Raw genomic sequence first — 21,159 nt, 5'->3', positions numbered from 1 at the left:
CTTGAGCTATATAGAACCAAATAGCTAAAACAGGGGGCAACACACCACTATTGCTATTTTAGCAAGTGGGTAATCAAGAATTTTGACAGTAAAATAATAGTTCTACTTACAAGCCCTCAATGAGCCCATGCTTATCCAATTTTGAAAGAAAATCTCTGCAAAAATAGTATGCATAGCCCTTGAAACCACAAAAAGATTCGGTAAGAACACCATCAAATTACACCTTAAGAAAAATGTAACCCTTGTCCCATTTGAGCATTCGCTTCTTTCAATTCCACTTGTGGTTTGCATCTTCAACAATAGTTTCGCAAAGAACTAGAATAAAAATCATTCTTTTTAGCATGCCTTTTACCTCTACTAAAATGGGAGCTTGGGAACAAGGTATTGACATGAAACAAAGCATACTAGTTACTAGTCAATGTCTCATGGTATATCAACAATTGCCAGAAAAGCAAGGATGATCATCGGAGCATTTGCATTTCTGTATGCTACACAGAGTCTGCAGGATAAGGAGACAGATGCACATTGCAGGGTACGCTAGAGGAATTGGCATTCATGCTACTTTGTGTGTGCTTGCAATAATAAATTGCCCATGATTTGTTTCCTTAGTAGGCGCCCGACTGTCTTTCTTGACAGTCTGCAGTAAAAGAGAAGAGGAATTGTTACTGTAGATTTGTTGTTGGAGACATCTTGCCAGTTACGGATCCCTAACTAAGTACAAAAGTTTAAAAATGTATTTTTGAGGAAAAAAATATTATAAGTTCATGAAGTCTAATATAGATATAACAAAACTTAAATTGGTTTTAAATTAAAATATAATTATATTAATTTCAATGAAGAAAATTAAACTTTATGAAAAATACTATAACTTGATGCTTTCAAATAAAATATATAAATTTTGATGTTGTCATTATTATTATTATTTTTTCTTTATGCATTTCATTAAATCTTTTTTTTAATTTTACATCTTATGTATTTAACAATGTAGTATCATTCTAAATTTAATCAAATTAATTAATAGTATTTTAAAAGTTGAGATTGATAATTGAATTAAAATAAATGGGATGATTAACTTGGAATGACTACTAATACATAGACAAACACAAACTATTAAATTAATGTCTTTATTTACAAATTTATTATCTTAATCTAATAATTATATTGATTTTTCAATTTTCATCGTGATTTTTGTGGAGCCAAGTCTAACCAATATCACAAACAAGATTTACCATATGATGTTCTATTAGATGATAAACAAATTTGATATCACACAATATGCTATTTTCTCCTTGTTCTTAATAGAGTATGTATCTTGAACCTTATCACATAATGGCAGTTTATATTTAATGCATGTGCTATGAAATAGTGATGATAAAATTAATTTAGACAAGTCCATAATATTTCATATCTAAGTACTCTAAGTAGAAATTGTATTATTCATATTCTAAGTACTCTTTTATTTTTAAATTATCAAATTCTTTAGCAATCTATAAAATTCCTTTTTTTTCCAAATCTTTTATGTTCTTTAATTTATCTTAGATGTTTAACTCTCATACTCTAAATAAGTTATCTCAAGAAGAAATTGCCTTTGGTTGACTAGACATTGCTCATAATGAACACTCTTGAGATATAATGCTACGCTAATATTTCTTAAACAATGCTAACAAGTGTAGTCATGGTCAAATGCATTATTTAAGTGTTTTTTATTAAACAATAGGCAGGGACTCAAGCTCTACCAGAGCTCTTGTTTGTTATATCCTTTGTCAGCTTTCTTTTTGTCTATAGTCAGGTTATTAATTTCATATAAAACTATCCTATAATATAAATCTCATGTCTTTAAGAGCATGTTTGTTTGCCAGAATATGAATAGGAAAATAGGAATAGGAAATGTATTCTCATACCCCAAATTGGAATAGGAAATAGGCTAACATATTCTAATTTTACCCCTAAAATGAACATATGTCCATTCCAAAAAATAGTTGTTATTGGAATGAGCCATTCCTATTCCCAATCTAATTGTTTTTTAAAAAAAATTTTTAAATGTTAAATAATTATTATTTTTGAAATTCAATTTTTAAAAAAATTAATTAATTTTATTATTATTATTATTATATCTATTTTAAAAAATACAAAACTTCACCTTATTCCTATTCCATTTTTGTACAACCAAACAAGAAAGTAACATATTCCTAATCAAATACTAGGTTAACCAAACAAGAATGGGATTGCTCTTTTCCATTCCCATTCCACATTTCCATTTCTATTTTAATTTTCTAATCTTATGCCGACAAACAAACGGGCCCTAAGTTATTAGTTGGTAAGCTAGTTATACGTGAGTATTTATGGATATTATCTTATCATTTTAGAATCATTTTCTAGACTATAAGAGTTCATTTTCTTTTGTTTTCATGTTTGAAAAATAAAGAGACATGATGTGTATCTAGCTAGAAAATTTAGTTTCACATCTATTTCTAATGTAAAGAATACACTATATAGAGATAAATGGTGGAGAGAAAATAATTCTAGGAATAAGAAGAAGGATTGAAAATAAATGAGACATAATGGTGGAAGAAAGTCAAAAGAGTAGTGAAAGAAAAGATGAATGTATATAAGACATTAAGAAGCATGATATTTCTATATTCAATAACATGATAATTCTCAATGCCTAAGTCCAAATGAAATAAATTTTGATTGTTTTATGGTTGCTTCCTATTTTTCCTATATATTTTAGCTATCAAGCAATTTAGATTTTTTTGATGATATAATAAAGGAAATGCTTATGTGTGTGTGTATGTGTGTGTGTGTGTAGAGAGAGAGAGAGAGAGAGAGAGAGAGAGAGAGAGAGAGAGAGATTATTCCTATTTCTAAAGGCAAAGGGTCACAAGCTCAAAGCAGAGAAGAATAGTGATGAACAGAGGTACAAATTGAAAGGGAAAGTCAAGCAACTCAGGAACTAGAATGATGAAATGGACATGAAATTTCCCACGCAGGATTTCAAAAACAATATAAAAAATGGATGGTGAACATACAAAGAAAACACAAACATTAAAGGACCTAGATCTCCATGGGTTTTTGAAGCAGGTAGATGGGTCAAAAAAGCTCAAAAAAAAAAATCTAATAAATTTCAGCAACATTAGCAGTGGTATGGAAGAGACCAAAGGAACCCTAGCTATCATCAAGATCAAAATCAATAGTGAGGATGACAAAATCCTAGACAAAGATGGGGTTGGAGGTCTGCAAACATGATGGAGGTTTCTAATGATTGGTGGTAAAAAGGGTCATGTTAGAGTTAATGTTAAATAAATAATTATTGCAATGTTGTGGCAAACCTTGTTTGAGTTTCTAGCAACATAAGTTCATTTCAGGTGTGAGTCAAAGAGTTTTAGTTTGAATCAATATCTAATTGTAGATGTGTTTGAAATTTTTAGGTTTCCATAAGTTTTAGTTAACTGTCAAGTTTATGTGTGTGTTGTTAATAATGAAGTAGTTTTTTGTCAATCTAATTAGTAGTGTCATTTAGGAATGTTGATGGGTCAAGCTATCATATAAAATTTCATCTAGTATTAAATAAAATAAAGCTAGAAGTTCTTTCTTTTTTTGGTTTGTTTATGTTGTTCTATTTCTCCAATATGGTATTAGAGCCATCTTCGTGTTACATTGTATGTGTTAGAGAAGAAGAAGTCAAGGAGATGAGGCATGGTGAAGAACCATTAGATCTTGAAGGCAATGATGAATGCATTAAAGATGAATGTTTTATTCTATTTTGACTTTGAAAATAGGAAAGGATGTAGTAGAGTCTAGATAGACGCTCAATAGTTTGAGGTGCTAATGGATCAAAGAAACTATATCGCATTGGGGTTATGAGACACACTTGTGTGGATTGGTGTCCAATAGTTGAGGGATATTTGAAAATTTGGAAGCTTGGCATCATATCTTTATGAGGGTTATGAGGCATTTCATGTGGAGATGTTGTCTCCAATGGAGTTTCGAAGCTTGATAATAGTTGTATGACTATACTAGTAGTTGGAAGAAACTAGAGGAAGTCTTACTTCTCTATGACTTATTTGCAAAGTATAAATTCTGTTCGAAATATAGATGGAGTAGCTGAGAGGGGGGTGAATCAATTACCGCAAAAAAAATCCATAGCTCCCTTAGATGTCTTATAAAAACAACACAGAAAAATGTTGTAACTCGGTAGATGTATGTTTACTTATTAAGCATTCACAAAGATTTAACATGCATGCATAAAAGAAATGACATCAACACAAGAGACACCAGATTTAATGTGGAAACCCAATATGGGAAAAACCACCAAGTAACTAGCTACTAATTTTCACTCTTCTGAAATGAGCCCTGTTAGGAACCAACCCTATTAAAGGTTACAAAACACACTGTTAATGTTTCATTTAGTTGTCACATTAAGTGGGGGGTGTTGGAGTTAATGTTTCAATAGTAGTGAATAAATAAGTGTTTCTCATGTGGAAAACCTTGTTTGAGTTGCTAGCAACATAAGTTCACTTCAGGTGTGAGTCAAAGAGTTTTAGTTTGAATCAATATCTAATTGTAGATGTGTTTGAGTTAGGTGTCCATAAGTTTAAATTAGTTCTCAAATTTATGTGCATGTTGTCAATCTTGATGTAGTTTCTTATCAATTTAATTAGCATACATTTAAGAATGTTTATGGGTCAAGCTATTGTATAAAATTGTATCTACTATCCAATAAAATTAAGTAGAAAGAGCCAAGGTCAAATAGTACCTTATATCTATGAGCTTTCCCACAAAATGCCAACCAGAGATCCGTTCCTCTCAGACAGATAATATCAAGAAGATGGTAGAAAAGATCCAAGAATATCGAATAATCACAAAGTGGAAAGGAGGTACTATTGAAATGACTAAATTCAAGGATTAGTGGATCTAAAAATGGGGGATCGGATTCACCTTCAACAAACTACCAAATAATTTCTTCTTAAGCATTACGCTCTTGGAAACTAGGAGATATGATATCATTTGATACAGGAGTCAAAATATGGTAGGTTATGTTGTGCACATGGATAAATGGTGCCCAAATTTCCATTTGTGGGCCTTTGAATTTAGTAAAAAGACAATATGGATTAGATTCTATAAACTTCTCATGGAATACTACGCTAGAGAGGTGCTTAAATAAATAGCCAATGGACTGGGTGAAATCCAAGTAGTAGACAGAATCATAGAACATGAAAGTTGGAGAGATTACACTATATTTTGCATTAACATTCCCCTCGATCAACTCCCAAGAGTAATTGAATTCAAATTGGAATCTGATAAGTGGGTTATTTTTAGCTCATAAGAATTGAGAGAAATGCAATATCTCCATGCAGCTTTGTGCGAGTGTCTGTGTTTGTATCCTCTCGTGCACGTTGATTCTAGAGTTTCCCTCCAAGACAATGTATTACTAGATGATCGATTTGTGGCTAGAAGATTATAACACTCCATCGCAGGGTGGATTGCTTCAATGAAATCTTAAACAGCAGGTCACCAACCGGTTACCGACATGTTTATGGGCACATTTGTATGTCTAACTCTCTATTTAGTTATTGAGATGCCTCTTTGTCATCTTTATTACGCCAAAGGAGGAGCTCTGTATTTAATCCAACGGCTGACCATTGAATCAATCTCATGCGTCTATTTTTGGGCCACTTTACACGGTATGTTTTTGGATATTTCTAATAATCTGCTAACCATCAGATGAAGGTAGTGTCCTGTCATTGATCTAAGTAGAATAAGAAATCTTTATGTTTAGGGTCTTATGGTTGTTGTGGATCTACTTGTTCATCACATTCCTGCTCACAATCCTTCTCTTTTGCTTCACTTTTTTTGCATTTTTCGTCACAAATAAGGGAGCATGGCAGCTTGCAGATTAAATGGTTGCTTTATTGGATAGAATTGCGATCATATTTTCATACATTTCAAATGGTATTAAGGTAGACGAGGGCTGGTTCAAAATAATTATAATGAAATAGAATTTTATGATTGTTAGGGCTTAGAGTTCAAGTCCTAACTGTGGGTTCGACACTCCAGTGGGGCAATGTACGGTGCCATACTCCATTCAGTAGATACAAGATATGAAATTTACAAAAGCATTATTTGATTCAAAAGTTGGGGGAAATAGATTAAGTTCAGTTCAAATTGTTTTTCTTAGACTTCATGAGTTGAGAGAGCTATTCTGAGAGAGCTTTTCTCAAATAGTTGTTATCTTACATTATCTTTTTTATTATTTATTAATTAATTTAACCCCTTTTCTACAAAAATACTAGATCATTAGACCCAATCAAAAATCACAAATATCCAGTAGATGGTCGATCTCATTTCCCTTTACTTAAAATCACAATTCTAACGCTAATTAGACAGAAATTTCCAAAAATTGTATGTATATGTCTGAGTCTTCTTCAAGATGGAAGCTAATGGTGACTTGGGGAATCAACGAGCAGCAATGCTTGCGGATGATGTTCCAAGTGCCTTAAAATACTCATGATGACCCTGGCCATGACAATCAGTTGTCCAAAATATTCATGCTTAAAAGATATTAGATTCATAGTTAATTTTTATTTGCACATATCAATTGTATAAGATTTCAATTATATTCCAAGATTATTTTGGATTTGATGCTCATGGCTAACTAGCCGATGTATTTACCTTTATTGCTATTGAAGGATAATGGAAACTGAATTATAATGTTATTGAAGGATATCAAATGTGCACCATGGAACTTTAAGGGATTGGAAAATTCAAACAGAAAGTATGTAGTGCATTCCTACACTTCAAGAAGTCAAAGCAATTGGGTGCAATCTAGATATTGCACTCAAATGTATTTGAAATGATCATGCAACCACCTTTTCTACCATACCTTTTGCACTCAAATGTATTTGTGATTGGTTGGGGATTTTCATTGTGCAACAAAGCAATTTATAGATCTCCCTATCTTTTAATAACTAAGAACTTGGTCTCTTCCTTGTTTATGCTCCTAATGATGTCAATGAGATAACTGGCTTATGGAAATGGATTGGTGAGTTAAAGGACATACCTTTGATAGTTGTCAAGGACTTTGATAAGATTAAAAGGCCCCAAGAGAAGGGTAGAGAGATCAAATTTGAATGGAAAAATAATGAGAGGTTATCTTAAAGGTTATTGGATATAATTTTTTTATTTTTTATTTTGATTCATGATCATTTCAGTCACATGATTTATGATAGATTTTCAAACATTATGATGTATGATGTATGATGTATGATGTATGATGTATGATGTATGACAAAAAATGGTTATATGGTCAATCCAAAATTTTCAAATATTCAATATTACTAGTAATTGTACATTATTATGCAATGGGTATATGGAAGAGATGTGGAAGGTCAAAGATAAACAAAAAATATTGGACTAATTTTTGTATATATATGTGCATTACATGAGTTAAATATGTAGCCCATATAGGAAATGTTGTTTGTGTAAAAATAGTCCTAATAGAGAGGTGATATGGAGAGAAGGAGAGAGAGGGGAGTAGAAAGGGGAAAATATATAGGGGGTGATTAAGAGAGTGTGGAATGTGAATAGGTAATGGCACACCACATGGAACTATTTAGAGTCATTGATAAATCCGATCCTATCAATAATTATATAATACATTTGACTACAATAGAAGCAACCTTGACAAATCCTATCTTGTCAATACATGTATCTCATGGCGTCGATGCAACAAGATATTATGGGATCATATCCCATAGATTTGATTATAAATATAGAAAATAATGCAATACTCTAAATGAAAAAGGGCATGCTTTAAAATATGAAGATAATCCACATGTATATAAGGAAACAAAACCACGTGATCGTATCCAAAAAAACAACATAAATATAATGTCCCCACTTTAGCAATTGTCCAGTTGTGTGACTGTTAGCCTTTTATTTTGTTTTATTTTATTTATCCCACATTGCTTGTGAAAAGTGATCAACCCTATGAAGTAGGAATAAAAGGAGAGCTTGTGGCTATTGTTAGGTAGGTTGAATATGAGAAGAAATTTGATGTGAGAGTTACGGATCTCTTCTTGGCATTAGAGGATGTATATCCTCTCTTTTGACATTCTAGACATCATTCCCTTGGGGTTTGGCCTTTGAAATTCATTGCTATTAGCTTCATTAACAGGCAGCTTTGGTGCATTTCTAGCTATAGGCAAATTTGGTGTTTGCTCGTATCATTCCCACTCCTTATCTGATACTTATGCCATTATGAAGGGATGATTTTACATGTTATGATACTGGAGTAATTAGTGAGTAGAAAAGTTGTCTATGTATTTGATTTTATTAGTTTGAAACTAATATTATTTCAATAATAGTTCAAACTTTAGTTTGCATAAATTCCTTCTTGTTCATGTTATGTGGTTTCGAATTTATGCAAAGACATTAAAATCTCTATTAGCAGTTGGTTCAGTTTTTGGGCATTTCTAGGGTGCCCATTACAATGGTATCAGAGCTATATAAGTCCTACCATCCTATGGAGGTCTTATAGGGAATTTGGGATAGCTAGATAGAGGGAAAAGTGTTTGACAAAATGTCAAAACACTAGAAGCAGAAATGAAAAGGGGCTAAGAATTTGTGTTTGAGCATGTGACAAGGGCTTTATAATTTTCACAATACCAGATCAAGACAAAATAGGAGTTTAGATTTGTAGAGCGAATAGGCTAGTTCATCCGTATAGAGGGACATACAATCTAGTCATACACACACAAAGGATATATTCTTTGAACAAGATAACAGTATAGGTGAACAAGATGATAGGAATACAAGATTAGGTGGAGGCAGGAATATTGATCCATATCAGGAGGATGTAATGTTTAGACTATTATCAGGTACACTAGAGTAGGGGCAGCATATGCAACAGGAGCAGAATAGGTGAATGGATATGATGTTGCATCTTATTGCTAGACATATAGGTATCGATATTAATCCAGGTGATGTCAACAATGGGGGAAATGACAACAATAGCGGCAATAATAATGGAGGTCGAGGCAACAACAATGATCCTGAGAATAACATTAAGGGTAATAATGGACATGGCAACAATCGAAATGAGGCTGATAACTTTAAACATGTTGCAAGCCCAACTCGAACAGCGAGCTCAAGACCTCTTCTACCCACCTTCCCACCCAAAGATCCAGTTCAACCAATTAATTAACTACAGATTACCGAGTTATAGGATTAGTTCAAGAGGGATTAGGAGGCTAGTGGACTAGAGTTTTAGGTAGATATTTCCCTTAGAGATTATATGCACTTGACGATGAGATGCATGCCTAGATCAAATGGGAGAAATCAAAACATTGAGCTGAGAAAGAAAGTTGGGATACTTTCTTTACCTTATTATGATGCTTTAGGGAAGATGACCACACGATCTTGGGTGTAGAAGGTAGATACATACTTGCAGCTAAATTCTATACCTAAGGAGGAGGCTATAAAGTATGTGGCTATTCACTTGGATGGACCGACGCATGAGTGGTGGCATCATGGCATGGTAACCTTGGGGCATAATCAAATCACATCTTACAAGGAGTTCACTGAGAAGCTCATAGAGAGATTTGATACCAAGGATCTCGAGTTACAGTTTAAGGAGTTGGCACAACTCAAGCAGTGGGAATTAGTTGAGATGTATATCAGTGAATTTTAGAGGTTAGTATGTTGGTCACAGATATTTTGGAGAGGAGCTTAGTAGTGTTGTTTATGGATGAACTCTTAGATCCCTTTAGGGGTTGGGTCAAGGGGCATGACCCAGCTACATTATAGGAGGCTACTAAGAAGGCTCATGAGTTAGGACCTTCTTCTTTTAGGAGCAAATTTCAGCATAGGGATTAATATATGAAAAAGGACAAGGAGAAGGACAAAAAAATCTTTTCACAAGGATGCTCAGCCAAAAAGGGATAATAAGTTGGATAATGACACCCTAAATGAGTTGAGAAAAAAGAATCTATGTTTTCATTGCATAGAGCCTTGGAATTTATCTCATAAGTGTCCTCTAAAGGCTAAGGCAAATCAAATGGAATATTTATTAGCAGAGGAGTCACAATCACAGAAGGAGGATCGGTACTCTAATTCAAATGAGGATACCACTACAAAGGAGAGTAGATTTCTAAGGATGAGAAGTAATTGGGATGATTAATGAGCACTCAGAAGGCAATCACATTTAAGGTTAGGGTACTATCCAGGGGCAGAAAGTGATTTCACTCATTGACGTTGGGGCTACACATAATTTCATAGATGCACAATTGGTAACCAAGAGAGGTTTATAGACTGAGGAGCACGTCGGGTTTAGAGTCATGGTAGCTAATGGTGACAAATTATCATGGACTCGAATGATATCTAATCTTCACATCAGGTTTGGAGATGGCTATGAGTTGGAGGATGAGTTCTATTTAGTAGACATGAGAGACTATGATGGCATCCTCAACATGACATGGATGGCCTCGCTAGTCAAGTTCACACTCAACCTAGCAAAATTGGAGATGAGGTTTCAACATGAGGGGAGAACTATTGTACTTAGGGGACTTTCAAATGGGAGTTGTAGAGTGGTCTCCTTGAGGAGAAAACAAAAACTTTTTCAGCATAATGACATACAGTGGGTAGCAGAATGTTTCACTATGCCAACTTCACGGAAGCCATAGGTGAAGAGTCATCCACCAGATATCCAAGAGATACTTGATAGGCACACTAAGGTATTTGGTGAGATTTCACATGTGGTTCCTCCTAACAGGAGCATAGAGCATGTTATTGAGCTTGAGGAGGGAGCCAAACTAGTTATGATTACTCCCTATCGTCATCCTAAGAAACACAAGAATGAGATAGAGAATGCAATTAAGGAGCTGTTTGAGATGGGGCATATCAGGCCTAGTAAGAGCCCCTTTGCTTTAGCAGTAGTATTGGTAAAGAAGAAGGATGAGATGATGCACATGTGCATCAATCACGAGGCATTAAATAAGAAGAACATTAAGAATAAATATCTCATCTTGTAGATAGATGAGCTGATTGATGAGCTGCATGGTGCATTCTTATTTACAAAGATTGATTTTACAGTCAGGGTATCATGAAATCAAGATGAGGGTGGAGGACATTGAGAAGACAACCTTTTAGTGTCACTATGGCCACTTCAAGTTTTTGGTTATGCCATTTGGGCTAACCATTGCCCCTGCTAAATTCCAGAGTTGCATGAATCAGGTATTGAAGGGGCGGCTTAGGAGATTTGTCCTTATTTTCTTTGATGACATTTTAGTCTTCAGTAAGACTTTGGAGGAGCATTTACAACATCTTGAGATTTTGTTTTCCATTTTGAAGAATGAGTCACTACATGCCAAGGAATATAAGTGTGAGTTTGGGTTGACTGAGCTACTATACCTTGGGCATATCACCAGCATAAATGGAGTTTGGGTAGATCCTAAAAAGATTAGAGCTATTGTTGATTGGCCTACTCCTATGAACCTTACACAACTTAAAGGGTTCTTTGGTCTCTGTAGGTTTTATAGGAGATTTGTTAAGTGTTTTTCATAGATTGTTGCACCCTTGACAAACCTTAACAAGAAAGGGACCTTCACATGGACAAGGGCAGCTCAGAGAAGCTTTGATCATTTCAATAAGGTGATGTCATCATGTCCAGTACTAGCTCTACTGGACTTTGCAAATCTATTTGAGCTTCATTGTGATGCATCAAGAGATGGGATTGGGACAGTCTTGATGTAAGAGAAGCATCTCATTGTTTTTTAGAGCAAGAAGCTCCATGGAGTGGAGAGGAGCTATTCCATCTATGATCAGGAGATGTTGGCTATTATGCATGTATTGGCCAAGTTTCGACCTTACCTAGTTAGGGGGAAGTTTTTTATCAAGATTGATCACAACAACATCAAATACTTCATGAGCCAACATGATTTAAATGATAGACAATAGAACTGGATTATGAAGCTATAGGCTTATGACTTTGACATTGAGTTTGTCAAAGGGAAGAAGAATGTGGTGGTAGATGCTTTATCTAGGAGACTTCATATTTGTGCTATAGCTTAGATTATAGGAGATTGGAGAAATAAGATTATAGTAGTGTATGTGAGGGACACTTGGGCTTTTGGAGTTATTGCAAGCACCATACAGGATGATCATTATGTGGTGATGGATGGATTGATCAAGTTCCAGGGTAGGATATATTTGATTTCTTCATCATAGTTTAGGGAGGTAATAGTGAAAGCATTTCCAATGCACCTACAGCTGGACATCTAGGGGTCTTTAAGACCTATAGGGAGATCTATGAGTAGATTCACATGGAAAGGGCTCAAGGATGATGTTCAAAAGCATGTCAAGGAGTGTGCAATTTGTCAGCAAAATAAAGGAGAGCACACATATCCTACAGGGTTGTCACAACCTTTTCCCATTCTGGATAGGAAATGGGAAAGTATTTCTATGGACTTCATCACTAGGTTACCACAAGTATAGTGGAGAGATTGCATCTATGTGGTAGTTGACCAACTGACAAAGTTTGCTCACTTCTTTGCTATTCCATCCACCTACACAATAGCATAGGTAGCCAATCTTTTCTTCAAGGAGATATTCAGGTTACATGGGCTACCTAGTTTTATTGTCAGTGACCACATTAGTAAATTTATGAGTGTTTTTTTGTAGGAACTATTTAGATTGTGTTACATAGATCTTACACCTAGCACTAGTTATCATCCATAGATAGATGGGCAAACAAAGATTGTGAATAAATGGGTGGAAGGATATCTAAAGAATTATGTGACTGCACAATAGAGAGCTTGTGTCAAATGGCTACATATGGGAGAGTACTGTTATAACACCACTTATCATATGTCCATCAAGAAGACTCCATTCATGGCACTATATGGTTATGAAGCACCTAGCTTCATGGATCTAGTTTTGGGGAATAGTAGAGTGCCCAAAGCCAAAGACTTCTTGTAGGATAGTCAAGATATTTTGAGGGTGCTCAAGGAGAATATACAATAGGCCCAAAATTAGTAGAAATTGTATGTTGATTAGCAGTAGATAGAACATAGTTTTGAGGTTGAGGATATGGTTTACTTGAGGCTACAACCATACAGATAGTCATCACTCAAGAAGAGTAGAGTAGAGAAGTTGAAGCCTAGGTTTTATGGTCCCTATAGAGTGATTTGTAGGGTGAGCGAGGTTGCCTACGAGATTGAGCTTCCAGAGGGCAATCAGGTGCATAATGTGTTTCATGTGTTGAGGCTTAAGAAAGTCATCGGTTAGAGAGTTGTGCCTTCTGTAGATTTTCCACCATTAGATGAGGAGGGGGAGCTCATATTGATTCTTGAGGCTATTCTAGATACTAGGGAGAGGACTCTATGAAATAGGGTGATTAAAGAATATTGAGTCTGATGGAGAGACCTGCCGGAGGAAGATGCTACTTGGGAGAGTGAGCAAGTGTTACAACAAACATGACTGAGATTGCTTGAGGACAAGCAATTTCGAGGGTGGCAGACTATAATGTCCCCACTTTAATAGTTGTCCAGTTGTGTGACCATTAGCCTTTTATTTTATGTTATTTATCCCAGATTGATTGTGAAAAGTGGTCAACCATATGAAGTAGCTAGGAATAAAAGGAGAGCTTGTGGCTATTGTTAGGCAGGTTGAATATGAGAAGAAATTGGATGTGAGAGTTACGGATCTGTTCTTGGCATTAAAGGACATCTACCCTCTCTCGTTGGCCTTTGGAATTCATTGCTATTAGCTTCATTAACAAGTAGCTTGGGCACATTTCCAGCCATAGGTAGATTGGGTGTTTTCTCATATCATTCTCACTCCTTGTCTGATACCTACGCCATTGTGAAGGGATGATTTTACATGTTATAATGTTGGAGTAATTAGTGAGTAGTAAAGTTTGCTATTTGATTTTATTAGTTTGAAACTAATATTATTTCAACAGTAGTTCAATCTTCAGTTTGCATAAATTCCTTCTTGTTCATGTTATGTGGTTTTGAATCTATGCAAAGACATTAAAATATCTATCAACAATTGGTTCAATTTTTGGGCATTTCCAAGGTGCCCATTACAAAAACATGCAATTGGTTACTATGATACATTCCAACACAAAATGAGTTTTCAACATAGTGCATGCAATGAACTCATGCACACCCACTTAAAATATTACTTTTCCTAAAAGAATGATTCATGATAGTATATAAATTGAAGTAAGAGTGATGGAGTTGAATCATAATTTCTTGATATGGAGATGAAAGAGAGAGATAGCCTAGAAAGAAATATGAAGATGTAGAGATATAAAGGTACAAGAAGGGATTCATCAGGGCAGAATAGTTGTTAGAGAACATGAGATGTGTCTAGATGGACAAACAATACGTGTATGCACATGTGTATGTATGTATATGCATGTGTGTGTAGAGGTAGAAAGTGAGATAGACTGAGAGGTGGGAAGGGGGATATATATTGGAATAGATAAGGACAATGAGATAACAATATAGAGATAGAGGGAGATATCAAGAGGAAATATAAATGTGTAGAGATTTAAAGAAATTGAAAGAAGGTGATTGAGTGAGATGTATGGATAGAGAGGCGGAGACATGTCTAGAAATGGAGGGGGAAGAGGAAAGGAAAAGATAGAGATAAATATCTAGAGGATGGGAGGAGAGAGAGAGAGAGAGAGAGAGAGAGAGAGAGAGAGAGAGAGAGAGAGAGAGAGAGAGAGAGAGAGAGAGAGAGAGAGTAAAATGACTTTTGATAACTCTATAGCATACCTATTCTTTAAATCTCATGACCACACCCATTGGTCACAAATGCAATAACAAGTTTTAATTATTCATAATATATCTTATACACATCATGTGCATAGCATCATATACTATATCGTAGGGTAATATGAAAAAATCATATATACTTCCCACATGTTATAAATGATAGAAGATTTAATATAGAAACGATAGATAAACTGAACTAAAAGAAATGGAAGAAATTGCTAAATTAAGAGGAGGATCACTTCATTATTTTACATTACTATCGAGCTTCATCCACAATCAAAATCATCACAAATGAATTTGCCACACCAAGCACACAACACATGATGAGAACCAAGTAGAAGATTTGATAAATGGTAATATCTTATTCATGTTCAATGAAAATTGTATCTAGATAGAAGATGCTTGAATTATGTCAATAGATTAGAAATGTTCCTAGAAGCTCCCTCCCGAACTCCTTAGTTATTTTTTGTGTTAGTGATTGCTAGCGGTTAATGTTCTAAGAACCTATTTAAACCCCTTCCTCTTCTTGCTTGTTCCCATACCACACTTTCTTATCTGTCTCTACTTTGTATTTTCCAAATCTGTGCTTCCCTTCTGCATAAAATGGCTCTTTTAGGGATGTTGAAGTTTGTGATGATTTTATTGCTACAGGGGATGCCACAACTTGACCCCTTTCTCAATGGATGAAGTTGTCTACTCTAGTGGAAGAAGAGCCCTTTGTACCAAAATACAACAAGAAGTGACATTCCCAACCTGGTGAATGAAGCGATCAAATCTAGAGCATCTAAATCATTAGCCTAAGAAGTAATTAGAAAATTTAATAATACAAATAAAGCCCATCGTCAATAGTTATAATTGACTTTTTCTCTATATCTCAGTAACCACACATACTCTATGTTCCTCTCTTCTTATCTAAGTCTGACATATGCATGTGCCCACACACACACAATGTGATTTCCTCTCACTATCTATCATTGTCTCTCCCCTTTCTCTTATAAGAAATTTTATAAATATGACTTAAAAAAATTTCCTCTCCCTATCTATCATTATCTCTTCCCCTCCTCTCTTTTCTAAGGATTTTTATAAAAATGATTTTGAAATTTATTCTAACTATTATGAGAATGAATAAATAATTAATTTTTCTATTATATTTTATATGAGTTAGTGAGAAAGAGCAAGAGAGGTGGGAGGTGGGGTGTTAACAAGATAGGATACAAAATAAAATCTTCAATTGATCACATATCTTGCATATGTATATACAAAAAATAGGCCACAATTTTCCCTATTATCCTCCCATAAATAGAGTACAAAATAAAATTTCTAATTGACAACATATCTTAAGTATGTATACAATAAAATAGGCCACACTTTTCCCTAATTGACACCCCACACCTATTCTACGTACCCATTGCACACTAATTGCTAGTATAATTTCTTTGAAAACCAAATCGCATCCCCTTGTCCGCGTCCGCATTTTCTCGACGTCTACAACATTTGACAAAGCTCCTCTCTGATTGAGTAGGCCCCACATTCACCACCTCAAAAGCCCTATGCCCTCGTCGAATACCCAACTCCACGGAAAGATTGTATCAATTTGTGAACGATATCTTTATGTCCCATATTTCCATCCTTTAGTATTTGTAATTTTAAATATTTTAGGTGTAATTTTAAATATTTTTTATTAATTTGAAAAAAATGTAGATTTTGTATTTAATTATTCTTAACATATATTTAAAGTTATATTAGTCTATTTAAAATAAACATGTAAAAACTTAAAACTAGCAATTGTATCTTTGTGTAAAATTATTTATAGGAAGATTTTTTTATAAAAAATTATTAAGTTTAATTTATAAGATAATAAAAATTATTTTTAAAAATAATATTAAGTAATTATAAATTAGTTCTATATTATAATTACATATTTTTAGAATTAAAATTATTTATTGTCTTTTTCTAATTATATTATGATATTCAATCATTCTAAATTACGATCTCAGCATAAGTGGAAACGTGTTACAACTTGTATCCTTTCTATTCTTTCACTTCTACCATTTTCCACAAGTGGAGATGAATGAAGTCTTAAGTCTTTCATTTATCATTACTCGACCACCATAGCACAGATGCTACACTTAGTGGGAATAATAAGTCAAGTCATTGTGTCCTATCGCAAGGGAAAATTTCATATAGCAAGGGAAACTTTTCAAATTTGAAAAAATTCTATAATATACTATTAGTACTTAGTCAAATTCATTTAGTACTCATGGGATCTAGATGCCATTCATATAAGTGATAAAAATGATTTCAATTGAATCAACAGGTACTTGGTCTTTGAGTGAGAATCATTACATTTTGGCATGGAGCTTCACATCCAGCCACAACAGAACTAAAGATATAGACATTGTGCATCTCCCTTTCTTCAAATTCAAAATTTCCAAGTTCTACCAATCTAAAAATTTCATATTAATTACTACAGTGTGTTCAATGGATTTTATCTTAGGAGTCATTCTTAGCACATTTTATTGGTTGAAAAAGATGGACTGCATAGAATTTTATGAAAAATGGGAGCTATAATATTGGTCCTAGAGATTCAACTATCGAAAGCTCAACCTTGCTACAAAGGTGAAATAAGAATAAATTTGATACTTAAATAGAATAAAAAACAAATTAAAACATCTTTCTATCAGATATTTAATTATGTACATGAGACTTTACAATTCATGAATAGTCAATGTTCTGTATCTGGATTTGACAATTGCATTTCTTATGTATGATTAGTTATACAAACTATGTTGGTCTTGATCTCAATTGTAGAGCTTCACGGATGAGAATCTTCTTGGCTATGGAGGCTTTGGGCCGGTATACAGGGGTACTCTGCCTTCCGGCGAAGAAATCGCCGTGAAGTGCATCACAAAAGATTTCACAGAAGGAATGAAGGAATTCATGGGAGAAATATCGAGCCTTGGGCGGCTGAAGCATTGGAATTTGGTGCCTCTGAGGGGCTGGAGAAGGAAAAATGAGCACCTCTTCATTGTCTATACCTACATGTCCAATGGAAGTCTTGAAAGAAATTTGTTCAGTCCATAATCGAATCTAACATGGGCTCACAGATACAAAATCCTCAAAGATGTAGCCACCAGACTGTTGTATTTACATGAATAGTGGGAAAAATGTATGGTGCACAAGGATATTAAATCCAGAAATATATTATTGGACTATGATTTAAACAGTCGTGTGGGGGATTTTGGTTTGGCAAGATTATATGATCACAGTGAAAAGCCCCAAACAACTCATGTGGTGGGCACACTTGGGTACATTGCACCAGAGCTTATACATTCTTGAAAGGCTTCTCCTTCGACGGATGTCTTTAGCTTTGGGACTCTTTTGCTGGAGGTCACCTGTGGAAGGAATCCTGTAAATGCCCAAGGTTTGATTTTGGTTCAGTGGGTTTGGAATTTGTATGCAAATGGGAGATTACTGGATGCTATTGATGAAAAGCTTGGCGAGGAGTATGAGAAGGTTGAGGCTGAGAAAGTGCTTGTATTGGGTCTTGTCTATTCAAACCCTCATCCAAATGAGAGACCATGCATGAAACAGGTGTTGCAGATTCTTTGCGGTGAGGGTGCTTTGCATTTGGATCCTCTTCAGCCCTCTACTTATAAATAAGTATTCTTACATTGACATTGCACACTTGAATTTGTCTGCTGGTAATTTTCTAGATTTTTCTAAATGATGCTGGTGGGAGCGTTCCATTCAACTATTTTGCATTCATCAACAACAAGAATACTATTAATGGCGGCGTTGTGAAGGCATTTTCTGTCAAAAATGGAGAGTTTCTTGTGAAAGTTGTATACATAAGAGGATTTGTATGTTGCATCCAGCATATATTGACAAGGGAATATTTCGACGCCCATCAATCTCAAGATTGGGAATAAATAAGGGTCAGGATCGACTACAACAACAACTCCAAGCACTTGGAGATTAGTATCACAACAATTGGATAGGCGGCCCCTCAAAAAAAAATGAATCTGGATAATATCATTGAAGATATCTCCCTTCTCGTCTTGACAACCCATCATTTTGGAGTCATGGCTTTATGTTTATATTGCTTCTCTTGTTTTATAACCATTTTTCATCTTTTATGCTTAGGATTGCTGTTATTGTTGCATGTTATATCCTTTGTCAGCATTCTTTTGGTCTATAATCAGATTATCAATTCAATTATATAAGATGGTTATTTACCTTTTTTTAATTTTTAATTAGATATTTAATATAAATTGAATTAAAAATAAACTAAACATTGTTAATTTTAAATTAACTTTTCAGCATGTACAAGTAACATATTCCTTTGCTTGTCTTGACAACCCATCATTTAGGGGCAATGGTTTTATGATTCTATGACTTCTCTTATTTAATAACGACTTTTCATCTTTTATGTTCAGAGTTACTCTTAATGCTTGTTATAACCTTTGTTGACATTCTTTAATTTTGGTCTATAATCATGTTATCAATCCAATAAACCTATCTTATAATTGAATTATCATGTACTATTTTGTGATTTTTATTAGCTCATCACATAAGCTTATAACAATTAAGATTGAAGTTCTCAAGTTTGCCATATTTTTCGAGAAGGAAATAGGAAAGCTGATTGGCTTGCCAATAAAGGAGCTAATGGAGTATCGATTTTAGTTTATAATAATCAGTATTTCCTTTTGGTTAAATTTTATATTGGTCTTATATATTAGGCTTATCCTTGATCATATGTAAGTTAGATACATTGGTTAATTGAGGGGTTGTCGAGATCATTTTACGATTTACAGTTTGATCATGGGTATTGTCATCAAAGGGTTTCTATAGTTTTTTCTCTCAATTCTGTACATATTTTACTCTACAGTAGCCCTCTAGACTTAGTATTTTTAGGGGAGTGGATCTTTATTTCGTTGTAGCCTTAGGTTTATTATTGTTGTTGATATTACAATGGTGATTAGATTCTTAGCTGTGCTATTTTGAGGTATCTAATTGTACTATCATATGATGGAGGTTATGCATGTTTATGATCTTGTTCATAGTATGGTATGTTCCATGTAGGGATTGAGATATTTGCATTCCCTTTCTTTTTGTTTCCATGATGTCTCTGGCTAAATTTGTGGTCTTTTTATTATGGGATATTTTGATTATTTGGCTTAGTTTCAGGTTTCATGATTTAAGCCTTAGAGTAGTTGAGGCAATTTATTATTGGCCTCCTCATGTCATTTAATGAATGTGCATGGGATGTATTTTATTGTTGTTTTTATTTAATAAGATGGATTCTTTATTAATAAAGACATGAAATAGACCAGCTTTGAACCTTTAGGATATTCTTTTTATGATTCTAATTAAAACATGTTCTAATAATGTTGGTGTTTTAAGCTCAATAGGAGGAATGAGTGATCAAGGTAGGTATATGATAGTTTTATTTGGCTTCGACATTGGCTCTTATGGATTGTGACATTGGTGATATATTTGTAATCAAATCTTATACAATCATCGATGATATGCCCTTATATTGCTATAATTTTTTATTTAAATGGGGTATGCCCCTTTTAATTGTAATAATACAAGACGTTTTTCCTAGGCAAGACTTGAGGTTTTCTTCTCCGTTCTTTCCTACCAATGCCCATTTGAATGGAGTGAAGCTATTGTATCTAAATTATTGATTTAATAAAATTAATCAAGGCCTTGGCCATCTATCGACATTTTTAAAAAAATAATTAAGATTGAAGATCATTCTAATGGTTGGTATTGTGGACTATAAAAGTTTATTTCCTTCCATTTTTACTTTTGAAGAGCAAAGAGACGTAAAGAGAGGAAGGATATACAAGAGTAAAGAAGTTAGCTTTGCATTTATTTTCAATGTAAAGAATCAACCATAGAGGCACCTGGTAAAGAAAGAAAATATAATTATTAGAGTAATTAAAAAGATGGGACGTAAATGAGACATATTATTGGAAGAAAGTCATAAAGTTAGTGAAAGAAAAGAGGCTAATTGTGGAGATGAGCAAAGTGGTTAGAAATGAGAGCTGAATTTTTTTTTGTGAAAAAGAATATAAGGCACCTCATGAGGTAGGATGTGTTGAGACACTTTTTTGTATGGAATTGGTCTATTTGCATACTTTGATATTGTATAAATATATTAGTGCATTAGGTGGTCACTACTACATTTGGGGTCATTTTTCAATAGTAATTTCTACAACAGAGACATTATAATGTCTATTTTATTTTATTTTTGAATTGTTTCCGATGCCATTGGTATTCTAACATTGTTGTAAGTATTCCGATGATGTTGTCAGTTTTGCGATGTTGTTGACAATATAAGAAGAAGAATAAAGGTAAATTA

At 34.1% G+C, this 21,159-nt stretch overlaps 1 pseudogene; it reads left to right on the top strand.

Annotated features, from left to right (window-relative positions):
- The first annotated feature begins 418 nt into the window (after positions 1 to 418).
- LOC149538123 (L-type lectin-domain containing receptor kinase IV.4 pseudogene) lies at positions 419 to 18,792 on the top strand (annotated as a pseudogene).
- The last annotated feature ends 2,367 nt before the right edge of the window (positions 18,793 to 21,159 follow it).

The sequence above is a fragment of the Cupressus sempervirens genome, chromosome 9 (genome assembly GCF_028749045.1).
Source record: "Cupressus sempervirens isolate cs-2001-9-10 chromosome 9, ASM2874904v1, whole genome shotgun sequence".
Lineage (NCBI taxonomy): Eukaryota > Viridiplantae > Streptophyta > Pinopsida > Cupressales > Cupressaceae > Cupressus > Cupressus sempervirens.
This window is presented reverse-complemented; position numbering and strand designations above follow the sequence as displayed.